This window comes from Ixodes scapularis, unplaced genomic scaffold (assembly GCF_016920785.2).
Source record: "Ixodes scapularis isolate PalLabHiFi unplaced genomic scaffold, ASM1692078v2 PGA_scaffold4__175_contigs__length_147842914, whole genome shotgun sequence".
NCBI lineage: Eukaryota > Metazoa > Arthropoda > Arachnida > Ixodida > Ixodidae > Ixodes > Ixodes scapularis.
Window position 1 is genome coordinate 121964471 of NW_024609879.1, and position 11197 is coordinate 121975667.

General features: G+C 44.2%; 1 protein-coding gene and 1 non-coding gene across 2 annotated transcripts in view; one reads left to right on the forward strand and one right to left on the reverse strand.

Annotated features, from left to right (window-relative positions):
• The window catches only part of LOC8054067 (cGMP-inhibited 3',5'-cyclic phosphodiesterase A), a 376215-nt gene that overhangs the window by 342319 nt on the left and 22699 nt on the right, over positions 1-11197 (reverse strand). The gene's annotated exons all lie outside the window — the stretch shown is intronic.
• Positions 5179-5251, forward strand: Trnaa-ggc. The gene has a single exon. It is a non-coding gene; the product is annotated as a tRNA-Ala (tRNA).

Below are 11197 nucleotides of genomic sequence, written 5' to 3' on the forward strand. Positions count from 1 at the left end.
ACCCTACTCAGTTAGAATCGAATTCTGAAAAAAAATTACAGCGGTTTTCATATATTTAAACCAAGAGCACACTAAACCCAAATTATATACGACAGGATTTTTTTCTTTTTCTTTTTGTATTTTCTGCATGACGAGCAAGAGGATTGAATTTTCTGGCCAGAACTTCGGCTTCCTTAAAGCGCTTCTTCGGCGACTCCTACCCGAAGAACTTCGTCCAAACCACTGCGGTGTGCCGACCGTGCCCAGTGCGGGCCTAATTTAGAACAACCAATGACGTCAATACGTTCCAGGAGGAAAAAAAACCTCTCCCAACCCCGTCGTGGCTTGTAAGTACGAGTAAAGTTCGATTTAAAGCAAATACAGATACTTTGAGGTTATAAGTAGGACTCAAAATCGGTATTAAAGAACAAATAATATATATATATTATATCTTTGAATATATATATATATACAAAGGTGAGTATATTTACTGGGGCTTCCACATAAGAAAGTCACAGAAGTCACATGTCTCAGCAGAAAAAAAAAGTTTTCCGTTCGCAACAAATCGTGAATTCACAACCAAACTCGTCGCACCCTCTCTGCAATTAATTGCGTCCTTGAGAAGAGAATTTAAATTAGTTTCCCATTCTGGATTACCAGATATAACTTATAGATATTACCAGCTTGTTTTAGAAATTGGGTCCTCTAATGTACCGCTTCTGTACTGGTCTGCTATTGCTGATAAGTAACGAACTATGACTCGTTTCTAGTTTATCTAGATCACTCAGTACTTTGAAAACTTTATTAAATGAATCTGTATAAAAACATAGACCTATGAGAACATATAAAAATACGCAAAAACGTGTATAGGTCTTACATAGTTCAAAGAAGGTCTTATACGTTTATTGCATAACTCACATATACATTTTTTTTTTATTAGTATATGCCAAGGATGGCCAGGCTGACGTGGCCTAAGAGCCGCAAACAAAACCACGAAACTTCCAAGAGCCGCGGGAGGGTGTCCAAACATTTGTTTAAAGCAATGAACGAAACTCGAACTACTTTCAATCTATCCGAGTCAAAAGCAATCGAAGTGCACGTAAGGTAGCACACCGCTATCAAACCGCAACCTGTCTTTCGATTTAAAACGCGTTTCATTTCTCTTTTTGGGGAAAAGTGCTCGTGTGACCGGGAGGGAGGCGGAGGAGTGTGTATGTGTGTGTGTGTGTGGGGGGGGGGGGGGGGGGGTGAGGGAGCCACGAGCCGTACTTCAACTCGCGAAGAGTTGCATGTGGCTCGCGAGCCGCAGCTTGGTCACCCCTGCTCTATGCGATAGACACTGCTCAAGTTTCTTGGAGACCTAAATTCGCACCCGCAATATAAAACTTCATTCCCAATCAAAACAAAAAAAAAACAAACAGGCACGAAGTTTTTGTTGTTTTTACGACCGGCATCGAGTTTACTATATTGCGATTTTGCTGTCACTGACGGCTTATTTAGGAAACTGTGTTCATGCTCTGTTACTTCAACATGCGTTTTTATTTGTGTGTGTGTGTGTGTTCTAATTACATAATTTTGAAACGTCCGTAGCGCCAAAACGAACATTTCGACAGTCCTAAACTGCGAAGAGTAGTGAAATGTTCAGGATTCACCATTCCCTGCATTTCCTAAGTTCTCACAGACAACAGAAGTGTACGTTAGACCCAACTAAAGTTGCACGCATCGTTATTAGGAGCACTATAGTGTTGTGTACAGGAGGAGCAAACGCTGTTGTGCGTCGCCGATTCAAGTCCGCAGTTTTGGGCTCCGCGCAAGCGCAGTGTGGAACACGCAATTAACGCTAACGCAAACGCACAGTGCTTGCGTTCGCACGTAAAGACGCAATGCCAAAACTAACCCATATTCGCAACGTGAAACGCCTGCCCAAGTTGTTCAAAACGGACCGTTCCCGGACGTTCGCGAGTTCAAATCGGCACACGATTTCCAGGAGCGTGACGGCATATAGTTTGAACCAAGTCTTGATCACAGTATATGTCCACAGTTTCACCAACCCGATCGACGCGCTTTCCTCGTAATTGCCATTTAATGCAGGGCTTTTGCGTCGCGAAGCAACTGCGAGACTTTATACGAGTTACACGCCCGCAGATTTCCCGGAGGAGGGTCAAACCCCGCCCGCGGTGTTGCGATCCTCAAACTTGGGCTTCCGAGCCCGAAATGGAACATCCGACGCTTCTGAGGCGGCCTCGTCGTGTGCTGAAAGTGGATATGGGGATGTATCTGATTCGTGTTCATACGTGCAGTCGAAGAAATCGAGTGCGTCTATTTTCCGGCGGAGCACTTTCCATAGAAAAAAAGGAACAAATCCATGTGTGATTTGCGCGACAAACGTATCGGAGCTTAGCTGAATTATAAGAAGAGTGTATAATGCGCGTAATGAGTTCCGATATCTTATACGTTATTTTTTCTCGCCTGTTCATTCAAGAGAATCGTAGATATGGTTTCTTTCACTAAAGTTGCACTTTAAAAAAAAATGATAAGTTCACGCTTTTGCAAAACACGTACAGATCCAGTCACGGCAAGCAATATAGGAGAATATTAGTGGATGATGAAGCCTCAGAATACGTTCAGGTCTCAAATTAGACGGAAACAATGAGTAAATCAAACGTCAAAATCAATGTCCCGGAGCACATCGCACTTTTTTTTTTTTTTAATTTTTGCTAAATCATGTTTTGAGCTTTGTGATTTGCTGGAATCATCGTGTTTTTCGTTGTGATTAGCTGTCTCAATGTTCTGCAAAAAAAAAAAAAAAAAAGCCATCTTTTTTTTTTTGTTAGGGGGCGGAAGAGCCAATCGTTGTAATCTCAGGGGGAAAAAACTAAAACCCTACGAGGTCCTGAAAAAAAAAAAAAAACGGTTTGAGCTGGTATACACTTCGCATCAGAGCCGTGCTTCGCATGAAGTAAGCCATAGCCTCCTTCATAATGATTATGCCTGCCCAATCTCTGGCTTCCCCGTGCTTTGCTACCATTGCGCCGGCTTCACGGAAACACCGACAGGGGCGCCACCTTCCCATCCAATGCAAACGATGCTCGCCCGCTGCGCACTGGCTACTACCGCAATGTACGCCTGATTCCAACACTTTCTGAACCCATATTTCATAGCGGGTGAGCAGCAAGACATGTAGTTTCTAAAAGTGAATAAATCAATTTGACAGTACGTATGACGCCAGGGTTGGGCAGTATCGCGATACAAATGTATCGCGATAGTATTTCAGAAATACATTTCGTATCTGTATCTCTGCATCGCGATACATTTTTCCACCAGTATCTGTATTCCTGTATCGAAATACATTTGGAATGTTCCTTTGTATCGCGATACAATCACGATGAAGTGTATTTCGTTTACAATTCTTGAGAAATACCTCCCCCCCCCCCCCCCCCCCCCCCCCCGAAAGCCCGTCTCAGCGATCTACGAAATCAGCTCAGCGAATGATGAGGCGGAACATCTATTTATACCTTAAAATTAAGCCAGCGCTGTGGCATTACGCAATGCAAGCATGACATTTGGCTTTGCGTAATGCCTCAGCGCAGACTTCAGTTTTAGGTCTAAAGGAATGTTCCGCCTCATCATTCGCTGAGTTGATTTCGTAGATAGTAGAGATTGGGTCTTCGAGTACTTTGCGGGCAAGTAGACTCGCAGGCATTTTTTAGAGTTAAGTCACACTCTGCGATTCTGAAACTGTGAGCGACTCTACATCGAAAAAAAAAAAATACTACGAAGGGATCAATTATTGAATCGGAGAAAGAAAGAGCGAGACGAGGAAAGACAAATTATGCTTCGGGAAATTTCGGATGATGGATTGACTTTCGTTGTTAGGAGGACGAAACCAGGTCAGGCTTTCGTATATAGATCTGCACCACTCGCTTGCCTAATCGAGCATTACTAAAAAAAGTGTATATATAAAAAAAACAAAAAAACTTTGATGAGAGTCAGAAGGGGAGAAAACTCGTCGCATATTTAGGTGACTTTGGGGAGGTGTGTAGAGCTGAAAGATAACTAGGATTCCGTGTTCACTTTTAAGATTGAAGGGTTGCTTGGGGTACGTACGTATGGTCTCGGTGTAAACAGTATGGATACAAGGAGATGTCGATCTTTTCCTACCTGTGGCCATCACCGACTTGTTATGCCTGATTCACTTGGTACGATTATGTTTGCAAATTTCAGTATCGACGTCCAGCATCACAGCTTACTGTCCACGGTTCTTTTGTAGCCCGATCGACGTCACGACTGAAAATAGCAAGCAAAATCTCATCGTGTGAATCAGGCTTTAGCGTCCATTCTGCGACGTTCACGGGGAATGATTCGTCGCACGTTACATTATTTACACAAAGTTTTCCGCTGTAACGAGCCTCGTTCATTTCGCACGGACCACTAAAGTAGTAAGGCATAGCTAGAAAGGCGAAGAATCAATAATTCCAACGCGAAAAGGAGTACGGAAACTCCACACAGACGCCGCAAACATCCCATTTCAATGTTTCTTTTTTTTTTTTTTTTTATGAGGGGACGCGGCGCTTTCTGCCAATACCCCACCGCGCATGCGCGGCGACGTTGACTTGCAGATAGCGGCGCTCAGGTTAGTTTGTAAACATGAGTCGGTGTATATTCAATTCGAAGCTTTCTTTTATTTCTACACGGGAGTCATTGACAGACAGAAAAAGGGCAGCTTTTTGTCTGGCAGCACCAGGGCCAGGTGAGGCTCTAGGTTATGATGTTAATGCAATTAATGCTAAAGATGCAAGCGAGTTGGACAGAATGAATGATAATAATCCCTGCAGAACGGAAATAATGATGACAAAGGACAAACACAAAATTTCAAACACAACTAGGTGACTGGTGCGCGACTGAAAGAAATTCGCCTGGTCCTGGTATCAAACTAGGGACCTCTCCATTTCCAGTGGAGCGTACCAGGAGTTAGGCGTCAGTAGAGCGAATGGGTTTTATCAGCTGCCACAAGTTTAACACAAACAAGCATGAACGGCCTGCATTTTAAGGTTATGATGCGAATGCATTAATGCAAAGGTGCAGTCGAGCTGAACAGAGTAAACGGTAATAATCTCTGGAGAAGGGAAATAAAGGGGGGGGGGGGGGGGGGGGAGGGGGGGTAGCTGACACAACCCGTTTGCTCTACTGGCCTCCAACTCCTGGTTAGCTCAGTTGGTAGAGCGCTCCACTGGCAATGGTGATGTCCCTGGTTCGATACCAGGACCAGGCGGATTTTTTTCAGCGCGCATCAGTTACCTAGTTGTGTTTGGAGATTTGTGTTTGTCCTTTGTCCCATTTAAGGCCTGTTCACACATGCAGCGGAGCGCTACAAGCACAGCGCTAACCTCGCGCTTAGAGCGTGCTGACGGCAGCGTTCACCAGCTTTGTATCGCAACGTCAAAACTGTTGCTCATGGCAGACGATAAGTAGCTGACGACACGTGAGGAGCGCTACATCAGCGCTTCGCTGCATGTGAGAACCGGCCTTTATACTCCTTCTCCAGGGGATTATTATCATTTAAGCCTATAGACGCTATAAACACGCGCCAATTTGAGCCGCCATTGCCAACCTCCTCTTGTCTTACCAAGATGCCGAGCCAGTGAAGCGGGCGTTGAAGAGCTTCCACAAAGGCCAATGCTGTAGAGAAGGACACGGTAACACGTTAAGTGGCAATATACCTGTCCTGCTGTGGCAATGATGAAGCGAAGCGAACAGAATAAGAAGAAACAAAAAATGAAGGTCGGTTGTGGCGGCGCCCATGCACAGCCTCCTGCAAAGCGTCCATAGGTAATGGTATTTGACGTCCCTTTATTTTCAATCGCCCTAAATGACGCTTCCTTCGTTGTTTCCAATTTGTAATATTCGAAAAACGCGCACAACCTTAAAGGGGCGATGCAAACATTTTTTTACTTTGCGCAAATACCGTTAAGAACTGATCCCTGACATTAATGACCATTAAAACACGCGTTCGCTTTTCACCCCCACGCAATAGAAGTCCCCCAATATATAAAGAAAAACGAGCAGCGTTTATCCCCTCAACTCGCAGCCAGAACAAGCGGCCACGTGATCTGGAGCCGATTATATGCCGCCAATGTTGATCACAGTCACGCGCTGAGTTCCAGACATTGTTATAGCTCGGCTACTGTCGTCGTTGCAGCGATTGGACACGGGCCACTACCCTAGGGTGACCACCTTCCTCCTAGCGAAATGCGGGACACGCGGGGCAGGGGGGGGGGAGGGGGACTTTATCAGCACGCACACCACAAACCGAGGCCCTGTTAACACATTTAGTATCCTCTTCTGTTTATACACTTGCTAATTGTGTTGCAACAATTAATCTCAGATAATTTTCACTCCCAGTGATATATTCTTATGCCAAATGTGTTATTACATGTTTCGAAGTTGAAAACATAAAAACCGATTGTAGCAGAACTCAATGCAACAAATGGAAATAACATACAGTAAACTTTTTCGGGTTATTGTTTACTCTCAACGCTTACATTTATCAACATGATCGTGCACACATTTCAACATTGTTTTTTTTCTCGACCGTTGTGAGTGCAGACTTGTTGCCTTGTGTGGCTGTCTTCACTAAAAAAATCCACATCAACCCTAGTTTTTACATCGACACACTGATTTGAATTTAATGACACAGTGATTCGAATATAATCACAATATTTTATATTTAAACTTTTTGCGAGGAGTTTTTCTTACAATAGTTTGCCACCAAGCACAACGGAGCATGCGCATCGGTGCTCTTGCAAGAACGACGGTCGCTTTCCGCAATGCTTGGATAGAAAATGGCATACCATTGTGATGCATTCGACTACCATCGACCTCCGCGCTTCCCCACGTCCCGTTGTTCGACAGCACTATGAGTTGCAGAGTGAATTTTACGACAATATGAAATGCGGGACATTTTGAAGGTTTTGAAATTTCTTGCGGGACGCAAGACACGAGTTCTCAATGCGGGACAGTCCCGCGAGTCGCGGGACGGGTGGTCACCCTACACTACCCGAATGGTTCTCGAGCTAGTAATTATCACGAGCCCAAATCGAGTGCCTACGCAATACTCGGGTGCAATCGATGAACCGCATTCAAATATCGTCATTGGGGTGTACTGCGATCCCCACGTTACGTCACCACATTTTGCGAAGGAGAGATTGAATGAAAATTATCCCTTTTGTCCTTGAAATTAGACCGCAACAAAAAAGTTTCTTGGTCAGTGGCGTTGCGCGCGAGTATTCATGAGTTCCACTTGTGCCAGTAAGCTCGTGTAAAGTGAAAAACATTACAATCAAATATCGCTGCACCGCCCCTTTAAAGGGTAGGGAAACAAAATGACGTGAGCACGAGCTCTCTACCGTCCTCGCTTAAAAAGCGGCCACCGAGAAGCGCAGTGCGTATCGGGCTCGTGACGTCAAAGGCTCCTGCACGGTCAAGGGTACTGTAGTTGCGAGCATTGCCGCTTGGTGGTGTCAACGCGTGAGAATCTCGCGTAGTAGTAATATCTGAGGATGACTGTACACCATATGGCATATACATATATAGCTTGCCCGTAACGTCGTTTGCGGCCATGCCGGTATTTTATACACCACGAGCTTTCGGTTCACTGTGTAAGTTTCACACCGCAGCTCGAGAAAACCTAACCCAACCCAACCTAACCTAAACCTAACCCTAACTAAAAGGAACCGTCAGTACTCGGCAATGTTGACACCTGCAAGCGGTGTAATAAGGTATTCACTGGGTATTCAACACACATTCGAGCGCGTTGTTCACAGCGTCTCTTCGGGGAGGGGGGGAGTGGTCTGGTTGGCCTGGCAGGTCCTCGCATCCAAGCTCCTACCTAACGCGTCGGCAAAAGAACGGCGATCTTGATGGTCTGGAATGCACCTTGCGGAAGCACTCTGGAAATTAACATATACAACGTAGTAGACTGGTTAGCGTTCTTCGCCAAGTCACATTCAGGACTAAGTAACTCCACGAGGGGGCCATACTGCCGCGAACTGGCGCTATCTTAGAGGACGATGACATGGCGGCATTCCAACGGAGCTTCACAAACCGCCAACAGGCGCAATCATGAAACCTGTTCATTCGTTTTAAAATTAGTTTTCTTGAGTTTTGCGCCGAGCTCAGAAACAATGTCTAGACTGGAGCCACTAAATAATCTACGTCTTAGAGTAACCGCACTTCAGCCATCTTGGTGCTGAAGATCATGGTTGCAAGTTATTTGAAACTCTATTTGAAATCACAAGAAACGCCTTTCCGCCCTTCAGAAATGTAAAAACAGTTTGCGAGAGAGCAAAACAATTTCACCTGAGCGTCCTAACACCGTATCAAAAGCTGAGGAAGTTGCATTTTTTAATTGTGACTTTCGACAATTGTGTCTGCTCTGCATTAAGAACCAAGATGGCGGCGCCCACTAGCAGATCGGGGAAGGGAGTGCCGATACTCTTTTAGTGACTCTAGCCTAGACTAGTGTTACTGGAATGACGCCAAAACATAGACCATATCTAATCAAAGAAATAAGAGCAAACATTTCGTTTCCGTACCGCTTTAAAACACGACCTACGGAATCGTCTTCTGCCGGGCAGAAAACCGGATCCCAGTTTCCTTCTCTCCCTTCTTTCTCGCCCTCTTCTCCCCTCCTCTCCACATAGGAGCGGGTCTCTGAGTTACTCCACGTCGGAAAAGGGAGGGTTGCCCTCTTTCCCGAATGGAAAGGACGAGTTGAAACTTTGGTTGAGAGCCTTTCAACCTTTCTTCAAACATAAGAATTGCCATTAGCACACCTGAATAAGGGATGAGGACCAGCCTAGCAGCTTGGACAGCTTTTTTTTCCCTTAGCTCCCACCATATTTTTAATACTTCCATTGCAAATAAAGCTATTACTGTTATTATTACCACACTAAAATATATACCGTATTTACTCGAGTAATAGTCGCACTGTTTAAGGAGAAAACATGAGGGTTCGCTTTTTCGCGTAGCATGCAGATTGCCAATCACTGCGATAGATAGCATGATTCCAGCTCTTTACAGGACAGAGATAACGTCTTCGTGCGAAGATACCATTCGTGAAGATTGCATTTGTATGGAGAATCGTGTTCTCGATCTGGCTATTCGCTATGCTATTTATGCGCAACGCAATGATTGGCTGTATATGTGTTCTGTGGAAAAGTAGACGCAAGGGCCTTGTTCATATATAGTGCCGCTCTTACTTGAGTAAATACGGTATATACCGTAAGCGATTTATTTTTCGCAGGTTCAATATTTCGCGATTTAGGTCAAAGCTGAAAGTTTTGGAATCATTCGCGGGTTCTCATTTTCGCGAAGAGGTGGGATCTCAATATAGATTCAAATCGGTTTACATTTGACCGGAATAGTTCGCGGGACCCATTTTTCGCGAATAGTAGGCGATTCGCAATCGCGAGAATAAGGTTCTCGTGAAAATTAAGCCATTTACAGTAGTTCCCCAACACTCACGGCAACATTTCTGTTGCTCGTATGTTTACTCCTCAAATTCCCAAATTACATACGCGATGGTTTACTAGAAGCCAAGAATGCGGTTTTGTAGGTGAGGAGTCATGAACTGAAAACACTAATTTCGGTAAAGTGGTCCTAATTTCTTTTTCAATTTGTTCCTTCTAAACCGCAGAAATCGATAGTAGAACCCTTTCAACCAATTCTTCAAAACAACAATTTTTTTAATTATTTTTTTATGGTTAGTGCATACATATGTACCACGCAAGTTTAATAAGATATTATGACGGCCTGGAGCCGAGCCGGTTGGTTAGACATGCTTACTTGAATACCCCCTATAGCTCTCCATCGCTTTTTTCTAAACGTTCAGCTGGTATTCAAGTTAATAAGATATGTTTCTGCCTAAATGACAGCACCTTTTGCATTCGAATAATGTTGCAAAAAAAATATACAAGACCTGAAATCTGGGATTGAGTCAATGGTTGTCATGCGTGCATGCTTAAAAACAAAAGGAAAAAAGAAAAAGTAAACATACGTTTCAGATATCATGGTTCCCGGCTACAAAACACATGCAAGGGTTCTGATGCTCGAAAAAAGCAGAAAATTACTGGGTCAAGGACTCTAGATACATACTTTACCCAAACTGATCTCGCTCTGCGTTGTGCAGCTTGCATCCTTCGTTGTAATTCTCAACGTAATTTATTTTCTTTTTTTTTTTCTAAGATGAATTAACAGGCCTAAATAATTGCACTGCTACAGGTAAGAGTTAACGAGACATCGTGCCACGTATCTGACATATTTACTATTTGCAAAGCTGGGCCCAGCGGTAGCTCGTCTCTAAAGGTATAATACACATAAAAAAAAATGAGACGCACCTCTTGAAGAATAGTATGCGTGCAGCAAAAATTCGACACTTGCGTTAAGAATAGAAACTTTACGAAAACAAACGGAGATGTGTGAGGTATATGTGTTGAATATTTAGACAGCTTTATAACGCATGGGGATGACTCATCTAAGCTGCAATGTGACGTTAAAACTGCGGCAATGAGGTAAACATTTGCGTCAATATAACTAATAAAAAAAAACAAAAAAACATCGGTTGTATTTTGTGCGAAGCTCTCAATTTAGATATCAAACCTAGCTTTTTTTTCTTTTTTTTCGTTATCAAACGGTCTCACGCGTCCCGACAAGACTAAGATAACATATTCACCCTTATCGAACCTACGCACACCGAGAAAGTGAGAGAGAGAGAGAGGAGGAAACGAGAATGTCAAAACGCCGAGCCTTGATTCGAATGATTAGTGGGTCGACAATAAACTATAGCTGCCTATATATCGCCTGCACTCATCGAACGCCTTCAAATGCAAAAGCCAAACGCCGGACACCGATGTTCCGTGTTGTAAAGCGTTCGACGAGCGCACAGCCCTATAGGGAGTATTCACTGGCGGCCATATCCGTGTGCGCTGCTGCGCGTGCTCACGGCGAGCTTCCGCAGTCCTTTTGGAGCGTGCATTTAGCACAATCAAGGTTGCCGGTCTTAGCAGGCTATTAATGTGAGCTCGTTCTGAGCATGCGCTCTAAACAGCGCCCACAAATATGGTGTCCAGTGAATACTTCTTATATAGCCTCCTCTATACTCACAAAGCCTGGCAGTTCGACGACGGAGCCATGGAATGTCCGGTCGCATATTTGAAGC